The sequence below is a fragment of the Schistocerca serialis genome, chromosome 7 (assembly GCF_023864345.2).
Source record: "Schistocerca serialis cubense isolate TAMUIC-IGC-003099 chromosome 7, iqSchSeri2.2, whole genome shotgun sequence".
Taxonomy (NCBI): domain Eukaryota; kingdom Metazoa; phylum Arthropoda; class Insecta; order Orthoptera; family Acrididae; genus Schistocerca; species Schistocerca serialis.
In genome coordinates this window covers 603,087,081-603,097,561 of record NC_064644.1, presented here as the reverse complement: position 1 = coordinate 603,097,561, position 10,481 = coordinate 603,087,081, and the positions used below count along the sequence as shown (strand labels likewise).

General features: G+C 50.3%; 6 non-coding genes across 6 annotated transcripts; all 6 read right to left on the bottom strand.

Moving 5' to 3' along the window:
* On the bottom strand, positions 1 to 80 carry Trnal-uaa (transfer RNA leucine (anticodon UAA)). Its single transcript has one exon. It is a non-coding gene; the product is annotated as a tRNA-Leu (tRNA).
* A 1,786-nt stretch (positions 81 to 1,866) lies between these two features.
* Positions 1,867 to 1,950, bottom strand: Trnal-uaa (transfer RNA leucine (anticodon UAA)). The gene has a single exon. It is a non-coding gene; the product is annotated as a tRNA-Leu (tRNA).
* A 1,786-nt stretch (positions 1,951 to 3,736) lies between these two features.
* Trnal-uaa (transfer RNA leucine (anticodon UAA)) lies at positions 3,737 to 3,820 on the bottom strand. Its single transcript has one exon. It is a non-coding gene; the product is annotated as a tRNA-Leu (tRNA).
* Positions 3,821 to 5,606: 1,786 nt separating this feature from the next.
* On the bottom strand, positions 5,607 to 5,690 carry Trnal-uaa (transfer RNA leucine (anticodon UAA)). The gene has a single exon. It is a non-coding gene; the product is annotated as a tRNA-Leu (tRNA).
* Positions 5,691 to 7,476: 1,786 nt separating this feature from the next.
* Positions 7,477 to 7,560, bottom strand: Trnal-uaa (transfer RNA leucine (anticodon UAA)). The gene has a single exon. It is a non-coding gene; the product is annotated as a tRNA-Leu (tRNA).
* A 1,786-nt stretch (positions 7,561 to 9,346) lies between these two features.
* Trnal-uaa (transfer RNA leucine (anticodon UAA)) lies at positions 9,347 to 9,430 on the bottom strand. The gene has a single exon. It is a non-coding gene; the product is annotated as a tRNA-Leu (tRNA).
* Positions 9,431 to 10,481: the final 1,051 nt, after the last annotated feature.

The window sequence follows — 10,481 nt, the reverse complement described above, 5'->3', positions numbered from 1 at the left end:
AGATGTGGGGTTCGAACCCACGCTCCCTTGCGGGAACCAGAGCTTAAATCTGGCGCCTTAGACCGCTCGGCCAATCTGACGTGCGAGGCAAGAGCTCCAGAGACTTCCATCTCTAGCAATATCTCAAAGAACCTCACTGCGAAATCTGTTTCTTTTTTCGGTAGGATGGAATTATGTCAGTTTTAGAAAATTTAAGACGCAATGTCAGACATGGCGTAGAAAATGCACCCTCCCTTTCGGGAAGCAATGTGGCGCGTTGGACCGCTTTCTTCCGTCGTTTCTAGTTTGAACTGTAACTAGCAAAACTGTATTTAGTAATAGGAACATTTTCACATTGATGCAAAGAAAACTAGATATTGGCCAACGGCAAATAAGGCCGTTTCCTAGCAACAGCCACGCTGTGCATCACGCACTCGTGGGAAGCCAATGAAATACTTCCCGTGAGGCTCAAACTGTCGACCTTCACTTTACAATACTTAGGCACTGCCCCGGTGGTACCGACGCGTACATACTGAAACGTCTTTGGATCGTCAGTGAGTACTTCATATTAGAAATTTCGTGTTCGCCCTGATGTGCATTAAAGGGCAGATTCTTCAGTAAAAGTTAGTTCTGCGCTCAGTTTCAGTATATGGCCCTAGCAGCACCAGGAAAACGGGTTCACATGTGCTCGCCTTCCACTCGGCGTTGAGCGCCTACAGCGAGATTGCCTTCGGCCTCTGGCGCCAGGAGGGAAGGCGACACATCACGGCGCAAGCAGCGCGTAGCAGAAGGCGGTGGTGCTGTGTCGGTCAGCATGGTTGCTTCCCAAGTAGCTGATCCGGGTTCGAAACCCGGACACCGCACCGAAGTTGTCTTCTTTACCCAGGAGAGTGTTTCCAACGCTCGCGATCGTCGAATTTCCGAACTGTCGTGTTACGAATGGTTTTCCTTCGCCCCTCGTCCCGCTCCGCGTAGGCTAGTGCGGATTGCGATTCACAGCATCGTGTGTCCCCATGTGTCGACTTGTCTCGACTTTGCTCGGCTGACGCGAAAGCTGACGCTTGCAAATGGTCGTATATGTAGAGGAAGGGCGCTAGAAACGACTGGGAGAGACCAACTCGACAAACGCACAACGGACCCTTTCATTTGACTGTGGCCGCAGGTTCGCGAATTTGCGTCCCGAGAGGCAAGAGAGGGGTCAGCGTGCTGGACCGTATCATTACCGCGCAGCAACACCGAAAACTAAGGGAAAAGGCAAAATAAAAGATTCCAACAGCACGCAGACTTCCTAGTTAGCCACTGAGCCGTGTACTAAGCACGCAAAAACGCTGCTTAACTTCGGTGATCGGACGAGAACCCGCGTCGTCAGCGTGGCACACAAGTCGGCGAGAACGTTTCCAGACGTGCGGACATCTCAGTCCTTGTACAGATCACTTGGGATTTGCCTGGCAGTCTCTCGCGCTGCCTTTTAGGGAAGCAATATGGAATATCCCTTGGTGGGATGTAACCCATAGCCTTCCCGTTGTTAGCATGACACATTAACTTAGTGAGCATACTGCCCACGCAATACGGCCGCTTCAGAACTCCAGCACCTGAACCACCGTTTCATCTATCTTTATTAAGGCCTTAAGATTCATTTAAACACGTATGCGTTGCTGTTGAGGTTTTCTCGCTGTCGCTTGGAACCCAGAGCCACAGCACAACAACAACGGAAACGTCCGTGAGAAGAGCTAAACCTCGACGCAGGAAAAGTATGTTCCGCTATTTCTTTTCGACCGCTCGGGCTGTCACTGTCGTCTCTAGTAAAATCTGCGGCGTGTTCCTGCATAATTTACTTGTTCTGTAAGATCAAGGGAGTATGTTAGTTTCAGAATGTTTAAAATGCTTTGTCAGATGTGGGGTTCGAACCCACGCTCCCTTGCGGGAACCAGAGCTTAAATCTGGCGCCTTAGACCGCTCGGCCAATCTGACGTGCGAGGCAAGAGCTCCAGAGACTTCCATCTCTAGCAATATCTCAAAGAACCTCACTGCGAAATCTGTTTCTTTTTTCGGTAGGATGGAATTATGTCAGTTTTAGAAAATTTAAGACGCAATGTCAGACATGGCGTAGAAAATGCACCCTCCCTTTCGGGAAGCAATGTGGCGCGTTGGACCGCTTTCTTCCGTCGTTTCTAGTTTGAACTGTAACTAGCAAAACTGTATTTAGTAATAGGAACATTTTCACATTGATGCAAAGAAAACTAGATATTGGCCAACGGCAAATAAGGCCGTTTCCTAGCAACAGCCACGCTGTGCATCACGCACTCGTGGGAAGCCAATGAAATACTTCCCGTGAGGCTCAAACTGTCGACCTTCACTTTACAATACTTAGGCACTGCCCCGGTGGTACCGACGCGTACATACTGAAACGTCTTTGGATCGTCAGTGAGTACTTCATATTAGAAATTTCGTGTTCGCCCTGATGTGCATTAAAGGGCAGATTCTTCAGTAAAAGTTAGTTCTGCGCTCAGTTTCAGTATATGGCCCTAGCAGCACCAGGAAAACGGGTTCACATGTGCTCGCCTTCCACTCGGCGTTGAGCGCCTACAGCGAGATTGCCTTCGGCCTCTGGCGCCAGGAGGGAAGGCGACACATCACGGCGCAAGCAGCGCGTAGCAGAAGGCGGTGGTGCTGTGTCGGTCAGCATGGTTGCTTCCCAAGTAGCTGATCCGGGTTCGAAACCCGGACACCGCACCGAAGTTGTCTTCTTTACCCAGGAGAGTGTTTCCAACGCTCGCGATCGTCGAATTTCCGAACTGTCGTGTTACGAATGGTTTTCCTTCGCCCCTCGTCCCGCTCCGCGTAGGCTAGTGCGGATTGCGATTCACAGCATCGTGTGTCCCCATGTGTCGACTTGTCTCGACTTTGCTCGGCTGACGCGAAAGCTGACGCTTGCAAATGGTCGTATATGTAGAGGAAGGGCGCTAGAAACGACTGGGAGAGACCAACTCGACAAACGCACAACGGACCCTTTCATTTGACTGTGGCCGCAGGTTCGCGAATTTGCGTCCCGAGAGGCAAGAGAGGGGTCAGCGTGCTGGACCGTATCATTACCGCGCAGCAACACCGAAAACTAAGGGAAAAGGCAAAATAAAAGATTCCAACAGCACGCAGACTTCCTAGTTAGCCACTGAGCCGTGTACTAAGCACGCAAAAACGCTGCTTAACTTCGGTGATCGGACGAGAACCCGCGTCGTCAGCGTGGCACACAAGTCGGCGAGAACGTTTCCAGACGTGCGGACATCTCAGTCCTTGTACAGATCACTTGGGATTTGCCTGGCAGTCTCTCGCGCTGCCTTTTAGGGAAGCAATATGGAATATCCCTTGGTGGGATGTAACCCATAGCCTTCCCGTTGTTAGCATGACACATTAACTTAGTGAGCATACTGCCCACGCAATACGGCCGCTTCAGAACTCCAGCACCTGAACCACCGTTTCATCTATCTTTATTAAGGCCTTAAGATTCATTTAAACACGTATGCGTTGCTGTTGAGGTTTTCTCGCTGTCGCTTGGAACCCAGAGCCACAGCACAACAACAACGGAAACGTCCGTGAGAAGAGCTAAACCTCGACGCAGGAAAAGTATGTTCCGCTATTTCTTTTCGACCGCTCGGGCTGTCACTGTCGTCTCTAGTAAAATCTGCGGCGTGTTCCTGCATAATTTACTTGTTCTGTAAGATCAAGGGAGTATGTTAGTTTCAGAATGTTTAAAATGCTTTGTCAGATGTGGGGTTCGAACCCACGCTCCCTTGCGGGAACCAGAGCTTAAATCTGGCGCCTTAGACCGCTCGGCCAATCTGACGTGCGAGGCAAGAGCTCCAGAGACTTCCATCTCTAGCAATATCTCAAAGAACCTCACTGCGAAATCTGTTTCTTTTTTCGGTAGGATGGAATTATGTCAGTTTTAGAAAATTTAAGACGCAATGTCAGACATGGCGTAGAAAATGCACCCTCCCTTTCGGGAAGCAATGTGGCGCGTTGGACCGCTTTCTTCCGTCGTTTCTAGTTTGAACTGTAACTAGCAAAACTGTATTTAGTAATAGGAACATTTTCACATTGATGCAAAGAAAACTAGATATTGGCCAACGGCAAATAAGGCCGTTTCCTAGCAACAGCCACGCTGTGCATCACGCACTCGTGGGAAGCCAATGAAATACTTCCCGTGAGGCTCAAACTGTCGACCTTCACTTTACAATACTTAGGCACTGCCCCGGTGGTACCGACGCGTACATACTGAAACGTCTTTGGATCGTCAGTGAGTACTTCATATTAGAAATTTCGTGTTCGCCCTGATGTGCATTAAAGGGCAGATTCTTCAGTAAAAGTTAGTTCTGCGCTCAGTTTCAGTATATGGCCCTAGCAGCACCAGGAAAACGGGTTCACATGTGCTCGCCTTCCACTCGGCGTTGAGCGCCTACAGCGAGATTGCCTTCGGCCTCTGGCGCCAGGAGGGAAGGCGACACATCACGGCGCAAGCAGCGCGTAGCAGAAGGCGGTGGTGCTGTGTCGGTCAGCATGGTTGCTTCCCAAGTAGCTGATCCGGGTTCGAAACCCGGACACCGCACCGAAGTTGTCTTCTTTACCCAGGAGAGTGTTTCCAACGCTCGCGATCGTCGAATTTCCGAACTGTCGTGTTACGAATGGTTTTCCTTCGCCCCTCGTCCCGCTCCGCGTAGGCTAGTGCGGATTGCGATTCACAGCATCGTGTGTCCCCATGTGTCGACTTGTCTCGACTTTGCTCGGCTGACGCGAAAGCTGACGCTTGCAAATGGTCGTATATGTAGAGGAAGGGCGCTAGAAACGACTGGGAGAGACCAACTCGACAAACGCACAACGGACCCTTTCATTTGACTGTGGCCGCAGGTTCGCGAATTTGCGTCCCGAGAGGCAAGAGAGGGGTCAGCGTGCTGGACCGTATCATTACCGCGCAGCAACACCGAAAACTAAGGGAAAAGGCAAAATAAAAGATTCCAACAGCACGCAGACTTCCTAGTTAGCCACTGAGCCGTGTACTAAGCACGCAAAAACGCTGCTTAACTTCGGTGATCGGACGAGAACCCGCGTCGTCAGCGTGGCACACAAGTCGGCGAGAACGTTTCCAGACGTGCGGACATCTCAGTCCTTGTACAGATCACTTGGGATTTGCCTGGCAGTCTCTCGCGCTGCCTTTTAGGGAAGCAATATGGAATATCCCTTGGTGGGATGTAACCCATAGCCTTCCCGTTGTTAGCATGACACATTAACTTAGTGAGCATACTGCCCACGCAATACGGCCGCTTCAGAACTCCAGCACCTGAACCACCGTTTCATCTATCTTTATTAAGGCCTTAAGATTCATTTAAACACGTATGCGTTGCTGTTGAGGTTTTCTCGCTGTCGCTTGGAACCCAGAGCCACAGCACAACAACAACGGAAACGTCCGTGAGAAGAGCTAAACCTCGACGCAGGAAAAGTATGTTCCGCTATTTCTTTTCGACCGCTCGGGCTGTCACTGTCGTCTCTAGTAAAATCTGCGGCGTGTTCCTGCATAATTTACTTGTTCTGTAAGATCAAGGGAGTATGTTAGTTTCAGAATGTTTAAAATGCTTTGTCAGATGTGGGGTTCGAACCCACGCTCCCTTGCGGGAACCAGAGCTTAAATCTGGCGCCTTAGACCGCTCGGCCAATCTGACGTGCGAGGCAAGAGCTCCAGAGACTTCCATCTCTAGCAATATCTCAAAGAACCTCACTGCGAAATCTGTTTCTTTTTTCGGTAGGATGGAATTATGTCAGTTTTAGAAAATTTAAGACGCAATGTCAGACATGGCGTAGAAAATGCACCCTCCCTTTCGGGAAGCAATGTGGCGCGTTGGACCGCTTTCTTCCGTCGTTTCTAGTTTGAACTGTAACTAGCAAAACTGTATTTAGTAATAGGAACATTTTCACATTGATGCAAAGAAAACTAGATATTGGCCAACGGCAAATAAGGCCGTTTCCTAGCAACAGCCACGCTGTGCATCACGCACTCGTGGGAAGCCAATGAAATACTTCCCGTGAGGCTCAAACTGTCGACCTTCACTTTACAATACTTAGGCACTGCCCCGGTGGTACCGACGCGTACATACTGAAACGTCTTTGGATCGTCAGTGAGTACTTCATATTAGAAATTTCGTGTTCGCCCTGATGTGCATTAAAGGGCAGATTCTTCAGTAAAAGTTAGTTCTGCGCTCAGTTTCAGTATATGGCCCTAGCAGCACCAGGAAAACGGGTTCACATGTGCTCGCCTTCCACTCGGCGTTGAGCGCCTACAGCGAGATTGCCTTCGGCCTCTGGCGCCAGGAGGGAAGGCGACACATCACGGCGCAAGCAGCGCGTAGCAGAAGGCGGTGGTGCTGTGTCGGTCAGCATGGTTGCTTCCCAAGTAGCTGATCCGGGTTCGAAACCCGGACACCGCACCGAAGTTGTCTTCTTTACCCAGGAGAGTGTTTCCAACGCTCGCGATCGTCGAATTTCCGAACTGTCGTGTTACGAATGGTTTTCCTTCGCCCCTCGTCCCGCTCCGCGTAGGCTAGTGCGGATTGCGATTCACAGCATCGTGTGTCCCCATGTGTCGACTTGTCTCGACTTTGCTCGGCTGACGCGAAAGCTGACGCTTGCAAATGGTCGTATATGTAGAGGAAGGGCGCTAGAAACGACTGGGAGAGACCAACTCGACAAACGCACAACGGACCCTTTCATTTGACTGTGGCCGCAGGTTCGCGAATTTGCGTCCCGAGAGGCAAGAGAGGGGTCAGCGTGCTGGACCGTATCATTACCGCGCAGCAACACCGAAAACTAAGGGAAAAGGCAAAATAAAAGATTCCAACAGCACGCAGACTTCCTAGTTAGCCACTGAGCCGTGTACTAAGCACGCAAAAACGCTGCTTAACTTCGGTGATCGGACGAGAACCCGCGTCGTCAGCGTGGCACACAAGTCGGCGAGAACGTTTCCAGACGTGCGGACATCTCAGTCCTTGTACAGATCACTTGGGATTTGCCTGGCAGTCTCTCGCGCTGCCTTTTAGGGAAGCAATATGGAATATCCCTTGGTGGGATGTAACCCATAGCCTTCCCGTTGTTAGCATGACACATTAACTTAGTGAGCATACTGCCCACGCAATACGGCCGCTTCAGAACTCCAGCACCTGAACCACCGTTTCATCTATCTTTATTAAGGCCTTAAGATTCATTTAAACACGTATGCGTTGCTGTTGAGGTTTTCTCGCTGTCGCTTGGAACCCAGAGCCACAGCACAACAACAACGGAAACGTCCGTGAGAAGAGCTAAACCTCGACGCAGGAAAAGTATGTTCCGCTATTTCTTTTCGACCGCTCGGGCTGTCACTGTCGTCTCTAGTAAAATCTGCGGCGTGTTCCTGCATAATTTACTTGTTCTGTAAGATCAAGGGAGTATGTTAGTTTCAGAATGTTTAAAATGCTTTGTCAGATGTGGGGTTCGAACCCACGCTCCCTTGCGGGAACCAGAGCTTAAATCTGGCGCCTTAGACCGCTCGGCCAATCTGACGTGCGAGGCAAGAGCTCCAGAGACTTCCATCTCTAGCAATATCTCAAAGAACCTCACTGCGAAATCTGTTTCTTTTTTCGGTAGGATGGAATTATGTCAGTTTTAGAAAATTTAAGACGCAATGTCAGACATGGCGTAGAAAATGCACCCTCCCTTTCGGGAAGCAATGTGGCGCGTTGGACCGCTTTCTTCCGTCGTTTCTAGTTTGAACTGTAACTAGCAAAACTGTATTTAGTAATAGGAACATTTTCACATTGATGCAAAGAAAACTAGATATTGGCCAACGGCAAATAAGGCCGTTTCCTAGCAACAGCCACGCTGTGCATCACGCACTCGTGGGAAGCCAATGAAATACTTCCCGTGAGGCTCAAACTGTCGACCTTCACTTTACAATAATTAGGCACTGCCCCGGTGGTACCGACGCGTACATACTGAAACGTCTTTGGATCGTCAGTGAGTACTTCATATTAGAAATTTCGTGTTCGCCCTGATGTGCATTAAAGGGCAGATTCTTCAGTAAAAGTTAGTTCTGCGCTCAGTTTCAGTATATGGCCCTAGCAGCACCAGGAAAACGGGTTCACATGTGCTCGCCTTCCACTCGGCGTTGAGCGCCTACAGCGAGATTGCCTTCGGCCTCTGGCGCCAGGAGGGAAGGCGACACATCACGGCGCAAGCAGCGCGTAGCAGAAGGCGGTGGTGCTGTGTCGGTCAGCATGGTTGCTTCCCAAGTAGCTGATCCGGGTTCGAAACCCGGACACCGCACCGAAGTTGTCTTCTTTACCCAGGAGAGTGTTTCCAACGCTCGCGATCGTCGAATTTCCGAACTGTCGTGTTACGAATGGTTTTCCTTCGCCCCTCGTCCCGCTCCGCGTAGGCTAGTGCGGATTGCGATTCACAGCATCGTGTGTCCCCATGTGTCGACTTGTCTCGACTTTGCTCGGCTGACGCGAAAGCTGACGCTTGCAAATGGTCGTATATGTAGAGGAAGGGCGCTAGAAACGACTGGGAGAGACCAACTCGACAAACGCACAACGGACCCTTTCATTTGACTGTGGCCGCAGGTTCGCGAATTTGCGTCCCGAGAGGCAAGAGAGGGGTCAGCGTGCTGGACCGTATCATTACCGCGCAGCAACACCGAAAACTAAGGGAAAAGGCAAAATAAAAGATTCCAACAGCACGCAGACTTCCTAGTTAGCCACTGAGCCGTGTACTAAGCACGCAAAAACGCTGCTTAACTTCGGTGATCGGACGAGAACCCGCGTCGTCAGCGTGGCACACAAGTCGGCGAGAACGTTTCCAGACGTGCGGACATCTCAGTCCTTGTACAGATCACTTGGGATTTGCCTGGCAGTCTCTCGCGCTGCCTTTTAGGGAAGCAATATGGAATATCCCTTGGTGGGATGTAACCCATAGCCTTCCCGTTGTTAGCATGACACATTAACTTAGTGAGCATACTGCCCACGCAATACGGCCGCTTCAGAACTCCAGCACCTGAACCACCGTTTCATCTATCTTTATTAAGGCCTTAAGATTCATTTAAACACGTATGCGTTGCTGTTGAGGTTTTCTCGCTGTCGCTTGGAACCCAGAGCCACAGCACAACAACAACGGAAACGTCCGTGAGAAGAGCTAAACCTCGACGCAGGAAAAGTATGTTCCGCTATTTCTTTTCGACCGCTCGGGCTGTCACTGTCGTCTCTAGTAAAATCTGCGGCGTGTTCCTGCATAATTTACTTGTTCTGTAAGATCAAGGGAGTATGTTAGTTTCAGAATGTTTAAAATGCTTTGTCAGATGTGGGGTTCGAACCCACGCTCCCTTGCGGGAACCAGAGCTTAAATCTGGCGCCTTAGACCGCTCGGCCAATCTGACGTGCGAGGCAAGAGCTCCAGAGACTTCCATCTCTAGCAATATCTCAAAGAACCTCACTGCGAAATCTGTTTCTTTTTTCGGTAGGATGGAATTATGTCAGTTTTAGAAAATTTAAGACGCAATGTCAGACATGGCGTAGAAAATGCACCCTCCCTTTCGGGAAGCAATGTGGCGCGTTGGACCGCTTTCTTCCGTCGTTTCTAGTTTGAACTGTAACTAGCAAAACTGTATTTAGTAATAGGAACATTTTCACATTGATGCAAAGAAAACTAGATATTGGCCAACGGCAAATAAGGCCGTTTCCTAGCAACAGCCACGCTGTGCATCACGCACTCGTGGGAAGCCAATGAAATACTTCCCGTGAGGCTCAAACTGTCGACCTTCACTTTACAATACTTAGGCACTGCCCCGGTGGTACCGACGCGTACATACTGAAACGTCTTTGGATCGTCAGTGAGTACTTCATATTAGAAATTTCGTGTTCGCCCTGATGTGCATTAAAGGGCAGATTCTTCAGTAAAAGTTAGTTCTGCGCTCAGTTTCAGTATATGGCCCTAGCAGCACCAGGAAAACGGGTTCACATGTGCTCGCCTTCCACTCGGCGTTGAGCGCCTACAGCGAGATTGCCTTCGGCCTCTGGCGCCAGGAGGGAAGGCGACACATCACGGCGCAAGCAGCGCGTAGCAGAAGGCGGTGGTGCTGTGTCGGTCAGCATGGTTGCTTCCCAAGTAGCTGATCCGGGTTCGAAACCCGGACACCGCACCGAAGTTGTCTTCTTTACCCAGGAGAGTGTTTCCAACGCTCGCGATCGTCGAATTTCCGAACTGTCGTGTTACGAATGGTTTTCCTTCGCCCCTCGTCCCGCTCCGCGTAGGCTAGTGCGGATTGCGATTCACAGCATCGTGTGTCCCCATGTGTCGACTTGTCTCGACTTTGCTCGGCTGACGCGAAAGCTGACGCTTGCAAATGGTCGTATATGTAGAGGAAGGGCGCTAGAAACGACTGGGAGAGACCAACTCGACAAACGCACAACGGACCCTTTCATTTGACT